Source organism: Procambarus clarkii, chromosome 76 (assembly GCF_040958095.1).
Source record: "Procambarus clarkii isolate CNS0578487 chromosome 76, FALCON_Pclarkii_2.0, whole genome shotgun sequence".
Classification (NCBI taxonomy): domain Eukaryota; kingdom Metazoa; phylum Arthropoda; class Malacostraca; order Decapoda; family Cambaridae; genus Procambarus; species Procambarus clarkii.
In genome coordinates, this window is record NC_091225.1 from 2940837 (window position 1) to 2949131 (window position 8295).

An 8295-nucleotide genomic window follows, 5' to 3' on the forward strand; every position below is an offset into this window, starting at 1 on the left:
TCAGCTAGTCAAAACTTAACATAACAGATATAATTTCACAGTTTTAACCTTTGCAAGTTTCTCAATGTTTTCTCTTCACTTGTGCTAAGTGAGTCAGATAAAATGTGACATTTCATTATTAGCCAGGCAATACGCTATTAGCTAGATAGTCAAAACATATAACAGGCATTGTTTCACAGGAATTTTTTTCTCGCAAATATGGGTCCTTTAAGCAGTTCAACACATCAAACACCAGCAGTCCGCGAAATTCTCTTTAGTCAATAATCATCCTTTACAGTATTTCTTGACTAAAATTGCACTCCAAAACATAAGTGGTCATTTTTATTCTCACTGTCGCACTTATAGTCAATAATTTGTTTCGCAGAGTGACAAGTTATGCCTAGTGACGAGATTTCACGGTGAGCATAGTTTAAGAGAGTTCACACTGTATTAGTTACGGTCATGGATATGTTATGTTTATGAAGATCATTACTTCTTATTTTTACCCATTTTCCCGTGCCCGGCTTTTCAGTCTTCTCATATTCCAAATGCCTATCACATTTAAAAAAAAAAAGATGACTGCGTAGCTGTTGTGTCCTGTGGCGAAGTAAGGCAAAACAAGCAAAACAAATAATATGAACAATGAAACTTTAATTAAATTGAAAACAAATTATGAATACGACAATTCCTTGGCTATGTACAGTGCAAACTAACAAGATTATAAAGTCAAAAAATAACATAACATAAAATAGTGGTGACGTTACTCTAAAATGGATAAAGACAAAAATGAAATTAACAGGTGCTGAAAATAAAGCGCTGGCTGAGAACATCCACTGATAGACAGAGCGTATATCAGATGGTTGTTTCAGCTTGAGAGCACAGGATATTCTAACTCCAGGGGCTGGTGCAGGCCCAGACATCGGCTAGGTAGATAGCGCTGAGGTGCAGTGGTGCAGACGTCGATTCACCAATCAGAAGCGGGCTGGCTGGAAATGGTAGTTTGGTGATCGGCGACGATGGAGGGGGGGGAGGTGGAGCGCGAGTGTCTGATATGTTTGCGTCTGGCAAAACGTATTTGACTAAATATGTACTACACTTGCTTGTAGTATCTAGATGTTGTAAATGTACTGAAGTAACATGATGATAGAAAAGAGCAGGCCAAATCTCTCTTGAAGGAGATTATCATAATAATATATACTAGCTGTAGCTAGCCACAACAACCCTCCCCTGCCCCCCCCCCCCGTCCTCCCCACCATTCCCCAGTCCCCTTGTCCTCCCCTCCATATCCCTGTCCCCTCATCCTCCCCCACTCCCTCATCTGATGTGTGCCCAAATGATCGGATGTTCCCATTACTGAAAAATAAGAAGAACAGTTAAAAAACAAAATGAAAAGTAATAAAAAAATTTAAAAATAAACTATACTCACAAAATGAACCGTATGGTCAACAACACAGCTCAATTTCAATGCAATGTCACACAAAATAATTAAATCAAAATGAAAATAAATCGAAATCTATGAAAATTCAATTTATCAATGCAATCAGAAACATTGAAATTGAATCGTGACATATTTAGTGTAGCGTGTGTTGCGTTTAGGTGCAACAGATGGTGCTGTTTAAATAAATGGAAAATATTTACCTGTCACATGTTTAGCATCTATATAGTAGGTATATAAAAACATGTGCGCATTGAAAGGGAATGTTGTGTCAAAATTTCAAAGCAATCGGTGAAGAACGTTCGGAGATTATAGCGTGTGTTGCTCTTACGTCCAACAGATGGCCCTGTTTTAAAAAAAACGTGTTTTTACCTGTCACAGGTGTGGCATGTATATAGTAGGTATATAAACATACGCGCGTATTCAAACACAACTTTGTGTCAAATTTTCAAAGCAATTGGTGAAGAACTTTTGGAGATTAGTGATTTTGAAAAACGAACATTTACATTTTTATTTATATTGATATATGTATATACATATAAAATGTGTGTGTGTGTGTGTGTGTGTTCCTTTTTCACAAAGGCTGTATGCACGCGGGAGCCATAAATCACTGAGAAGTCTTTTTGACCCAACCAGGATTCGAACCCCTGCCGTCCCGGATCACCCATTGACGTAAAGATTACCGTAATCACTACATCTGCCTATCCAGCCACCTACTCATCGCTATCCATCTATCCTTCTTTCCATCCCTTTATCTATCCGCCTTTCTATTTATCCAGCCAACTATCAATTCATCACTCCACCTATCCATCTATTTGCCTCTGTCTCACCTTCATCCTTCCTGCCTCTATCTCTGTCAGTCTCTGCCTCTGCTTGCGTCTCTGTCTTTGACTGTCTCTTATAAAAAATAAAAATGTTTAATATGTGGGTTCTCGGCAGTGAGAGTAGCTCAGTGGTGCGTAATATTTAAAAAGGAGTAGTAACTCCTTTACTCTGGTAAAGTGCCGTCGCTTGAGAAACCTTTGACGCTGTGGGAGCATCGTCTGTTTTATGCGAGCACGGGCAAATTATGAATAAAGGGAATTTTCTGCTAGTTTTACCGAAATCAGTGAATAATGGTGTATATTACTATAGGAATAAGACATTTGACACGTTTGTTTTGAAAATATTTAGCTGTGTTGCCGGGGGGGGGGGGGTGCAGTTCATAAAATTGTCGTGAGCGTTTGAATGTGGCACTGGCACGCTGTTCCCTTTTGAATACTGGCTACCCTGACTAGCCTATGATCATCCTGTACCCCAGACCATTTCCTTTGCCAGTTTGTGTGAGGCAAGCCCCGACCATGTAGAATCAGGATGCACTGCCTCACCTCATATGATAGTGGTATCTGTATTCTTCCGCTGAAGCATACAAGGATTGTTGATTTGAGACAAAATTTAGATGGTAATGAATAGTATACGTACAATTGCACCAACTATATAACTCCTGTCAAGACAATGATCGTCGTCTTGATACAGCTTCTCAACTCTGGTGATGAGCACAAGCAATATGGCTTCCTCACCCAGACAAGAGTGGACGATCACGCATCATTGTACTCACAAAATCTGACTCTGGTTTGAGGGACTCAAGAAATTTTACTGATAACTTCACGATGCTCTCCAGTCGCCAGTGTTGACTCCCTGCTGATTCTAAGACGGCCTACTTGGCCATCACTGTTAAACAAGGTGGTACTTCCCCTCCCCCCTCTAGTCCAACCCCTTGGACTGGACGGTAGAGCGACGGTCTCGCTTCATGCAGGTCGTCGTTCAATCCCCGACCGTCCAAGTGGTTGGACACCATTCCATCCCCCCCCCCGTCCCATCCCAAATCCTTATCCTGAGAACTTCCCAGTGCTATATAGTCTTAATGGCTTGGCCCTTTCCCTTGATAATTTCCTCCTCATTCCCCCCTCCCCTCCCCCCCCCCACACAGCAGAGCACGCTCTCCTGGCTGTCCAATTTCTTGTGATCTAGAAATGTTGCTACAGAATGAGCTTTCCAATACTGCTGCCTTACAGGTCATCAAGCGAATCCTCGCCCTAAGACGTCAGACAATAGTACTGATCCTTTGGACAATCATGTGCAAGTTATCTACTATGTTACGTCACTTTTCATTGGCTTCAATGTCACATAACTTGGGGGGGGGGTAATGACAAAAATGGCATCAGAAATCTATCAAGTACAATTTTTCATGTCCAAAAATAATCATTTTTTTTAGATAAAACCTAATATTAAACTGAATTCAGAAATGTGTACATTAATGTGCAAACCATATTACCTTTTCAGTCCCTCGTGCTAATTGTAATTAGGTAATAACTCTTAACGAGACTGAATAATGTAACAGTGAATTACAGCATCATAACATACTTTAGTCAAACCGTATTTGGAAGAATGATGACCATGTTTTTTCAGGGCCGGCGTTCGATCCCAGATGGTCAAAGGGGGTTTGTTCACAAAACCGTCTCTACGCCCTCATGTCTCAATCCTCATATCCGTTGCAGTTGCTCTACAGAGTAACAGCTCTTTATAATGTTTATCACTTTCTGATAATTGCACCACCTTAGGTGATCTTAGGCATCAAACTTATACCCAAATAAAACAAATAAATAATATCACATGAGGTAGATAAAGAATTTGGACAAATGTAGTATATAAACGGAATAAGATGTTCTAGTGGAGACTCGTTGCATTCAACAAGTGTCCCGCTCACTAGCTCAGCTATCAGTGCTAAATTCGGTTACTGGAAATTTAATGCACACAATATATGAATTATTAAGAAACTGTCTACATGTGAAATATGTTATCCTTATCTTTAGGAGTTCAGTCAGCTGGCGGCGCCGTGGGGAGTGTCGGTATTCGAGGTGTCAGAGGACGGTCAGGACGCTAACTTGACGCTGACGAAGCTTTCTCGGGTGGTTGGCATGGCTCGGCGGGTAGGTCACTCTCACATCACTACTGAGGCGGGTAGGTCACTCTCACATTACTGCTGAGGCAGGTAGGTCACTCTCACATTACTGCTGAGGCAGGTAGGTCACTCACACATTACTGCTGAGGCAGGTAATCACACACACTTTACCTGAAGCGGGTAGGTCACTCTCACATCACTACTGAGGCAGGTAGGTCACTCTCACATTACTGCTGAGGCAGGTAATCACACACACTTTACCTGAAGCGGGTAGGTCACTCTCACATCACTACTGAGGCGGGTAGATCACTCTCAAATCACTACTGAGGCGGGCAGGTCACTCTCACATCACTACTGAGGCGGGTAGGTCACTCTCACATCACTACTGAGGCGGGTAGGTCACTCTCACATCACTACCGAGGCGGGCAGGTCACTCTCACATCACTACTGAGGCGGGTAGGTCACTCTCACATCACTACTGAGGCGGGTAGGTCACTCTCACATCACTACTGAGGCGGGTAGGTCACTCTAACATCACTACTGAGGCGGGTAGGTCACTCTCACATCACTACAGAGACGGGTAGGTCACTCTCACATCACTACAGAGACGGGTAGGTCACTCTCACATCACTACTGAGGCGGGTAGGTCACTCTCACATAACATCTACCATGTTGACGTCAACAGGTGCGGCAGGTGTCATGGTGCGCGACGGTGGTGGTGGTGAGCGACGACCTCGCCTTCCTCGCCACCTTCGCCCAGTGGTCCCTGAAGGGCCGCCTCCTGGTGTGGTCGACGAGGCTCCTGGTCGTCACCCGCCTCCCGCTCCACCACCTGCAGGTCCTTGTGAACTCTCACTGGACCTTCTCCATGATGAATGCAATGCTGCTTGTCTTGGATGAATGGTCACGGATCCCTAGGTAAAAAAATATAAACAAAGGTAATAATACTGACTTTTCTTTAACAGGAATAAACTTCATACCATCAGAACTGTATCTCTGTAACACGAGCTATTTGGAAAATTAAATTTTTTCCAAAGAACTCTCGAAGGATCCGTATTCTGAACTCACTGATATAAATTTTCCTTCTCTTAAGTGTTGGACTGTTAACTTGCCATTTTTTCCTTGAAGTGACCTTGTCTGGAAAGATAGTCAAAGGAGCAAACTCAACTGTTTGTTGCTCCGAGCACCTGGCATTCTTTAGCTTCAATTTCCAAGAGTTGTTCTGTAAATATTACAAAATAACAGATTTAAAATCGGGATTATGTTAGAGATTATATTTTAACAATTACATTGAGAACTGAACTATATTAAAGACAACAGCTAATTTCTAATTATATAAAGAAACATAACTGTAATAATATTATTATTTCTGTTCGTTGATATTTACATTCTGTGACCCGGAGGAATGTTTATGTATTATATAGATAGGTTAATGGAGCTACACAAACAGCTACTTAATGACAAAACAAAGTTTCTAGCCATGTTGATGACCAAACCACACATCAGAAGATGGAGAAACGACGACGTTTCTGTTTGTCGTGGACCATTACAAAGTCGTATGATAATGGGCCAGATAGGACCGAAACAATATCGCCGTTTCACCATCTTTTGATGTGTGGTTTGGTCACCATGTCTTCAGCTCCGTTATTGTGACTCGTCGTCTTCTTTCCATATTTAATCAGGCGGTGTGATGTTAGTGTGAGCGTGTATGTGAACCTGCCGTATAGCGCCTCTGGAGCCAGGATAGTGAGGACTGCTTGCTGGACGGCAGCTCGTGGCCTTCTGCTCCCTACCTATCCTCTCTTCCCGGACAAGTTCAACAAGTATGGAGATTTCCATCAGAAATTACTCAATACGAAATATATTTAAACCTGTCCAGTTCTTACATACGTCAAAAAATTTAACAAAGCCATTTCTGTAAATTTAAACTCCTATTACGGGAAATATATATTTTAGAAGAGTCCTTTCAGAATTTAAAACAAAATGGTAATTAAAGATCTTGCAGCTTTTACGGAGCCACAGTCAACGTGACAGCTCTGTCATACAGACCATACTGGAGCGAGGCGAAGGACCAGGGCTCTGGGGGTGTGACCAGGTACTCTGGCAGCGACGCCCAGATGCTCATAACCATAGCTGAGGCCCTCAACTTTACCTTTAATGTCCTTCCTGTGACCACCTGGGACCAGGTCCGTTTACCTTTATGTAATTATAGTGTTGTCTCCTGCGTTACAAACCTGACACGCACACAGTTCGAAATAATATGTGAAATACTAATTTTGTATATTGTCATATATAAATTTCTCCAGCATTTCCTTCGGTTAATTACTTTTACAAATCGTATTGCAATATACTAATATGTCCGTACTAAAACCTTTTTAAACCTCTAAATTAAATAATTTGTGAAACTGAATATTTTAAACATTCGTTAATCCTTTTCTCTTAAGGAAACATTTTATTATATTATTGTGAAAACCTTATATCCAGGTGACAGGCCTGGTGTCGGAGAGGTCGTCCTTCATGGCCACCATCTACCACGTACAGATGCCACAGCGCCAACTGCTCTACGATTACACATACATCTATCAACATGACACTGGAGTTCACACTGGCAACACCGTCCCTCATGCCTAACTGGCAGAGTCTCTACGCTCCTCTGACGGACACCGTGTGGGCCTCAGTCCTCGCCTCCCTACTTCTCGTTCCCGTCCTCATGTTCTTGGTACGTGGCGGTTATTATCTGCTTTGTTTTGTCTGGCTTAGTTCATCTTGCTTAGTTTGCTTGGCTTGGGTTGTCTGGCTTGTTTGTCTGGCTTGGGTTGTCAGGCTTGTTTGTCTTGCTTGGTTTGTCTTGTTTGGTTTGTCTGGCTTGGGTTGTTTGGCTTGTTTGTCTGGCTTGGGTTGTCAGGCTTGGGTTGTCTGGCTTAGTTTGTCTTGCTTGGTTTGTCTTGTTTGGTTTGTCTGGCTTGGGTTGTTTGGCTTGTTTGTCTGGCTTGGGTTGTCTGGCTTGGGTTGTCTGGCTTGGGTTGTCTGACTTGGGTTGTCTGGCTTGGGTTGTCTTGCTTGGTTTGTCTTGTTTGGTTTGTCTGGCTTGGGTTGTCTGGCTTGGGTTGTCTGGCTTGCGTGTTCGGGCTTGGGTTGTCTGGCTTGGGTTGTCTGGCTTGTTTGTCTGGCTTGGGTTGTCTGACTAGGGTTATCTGGCTTGGGTTGTCTGGCTTGGGTTGTCTGACTAGGGTTATCTGGCTTGGGTTGTCTGGCAAGGGTTTCCTGGCTTGGGTTGTCTGGCTTGCGTGTTCTGGCTTGGGTTGTCTGGCTTGGTTTGTCTTGTTTGGTTTGTCTGGCTTGGGTTGTCTGGCTTGGGTTGTCTGGCTTGGGTTGTCTGGCTAGGGTTTCCTGGCTTGGGTTGTCTGACTTGGGTTGTCTGGCTTGGGTTATCTGGCTTGGGTTGTCTGGCTTGGGTTGTCTGGCTTGGGTTATCTGGCTTGGGTTGTCTAGCTTGGGTTGTTTGGCTTGGGTTATCTGGCTTGGGTTGTCTGGCTTTGGTTGTCTGGCTTGGGTTATTTGGCTTGGGTTGTCTGGATTGGGTTTTCTGGCTTGGGTTATCTGGCTTGGGTTGTCTGGCTTGGGTTATCTGGCTTGGGTTGTCTGGTTTGGGTTATCTGGCTTGGGTTGTCTAGCTTGGGTTGTTTGGCTTGGGTTATCTGGCTTGGGTTGTCTGGATTGGGTTGTCTGACTTGGGTTATCTGGCTTGGGTTGTCTGGCTTGGGTTGTCTGGTTTGGGTTGTCTGGCTTGGGTTGTCTGGCTTGGGTTGTCTGGCTTGGTTTATCTGGCTTGGGTTGTCTGGCTTGGGTTGACTGGCTTGGGTTGTCTGGCTTGTTTGTCTGGCTTGGTTTGCTGCTGGGATTTAAGGTCAGTCTATTTCGGGAGGGTCATTAGGACCAC

At 43.5% G+C, this 8295-nt stretch overlaps 1 pseudogene; it reads left to right on the forward strand.

The window, feature by feature from the left end:
• The first annotated feature begins 3608 nt into the window (after nt 1–3608).
• The window catches only part of LOC123748188 (ionotropic receptor 93a-like), a 41597-nt pseudogene continuing 36910 nt past the window's right edge, over nt 3609–8295 (forward strand).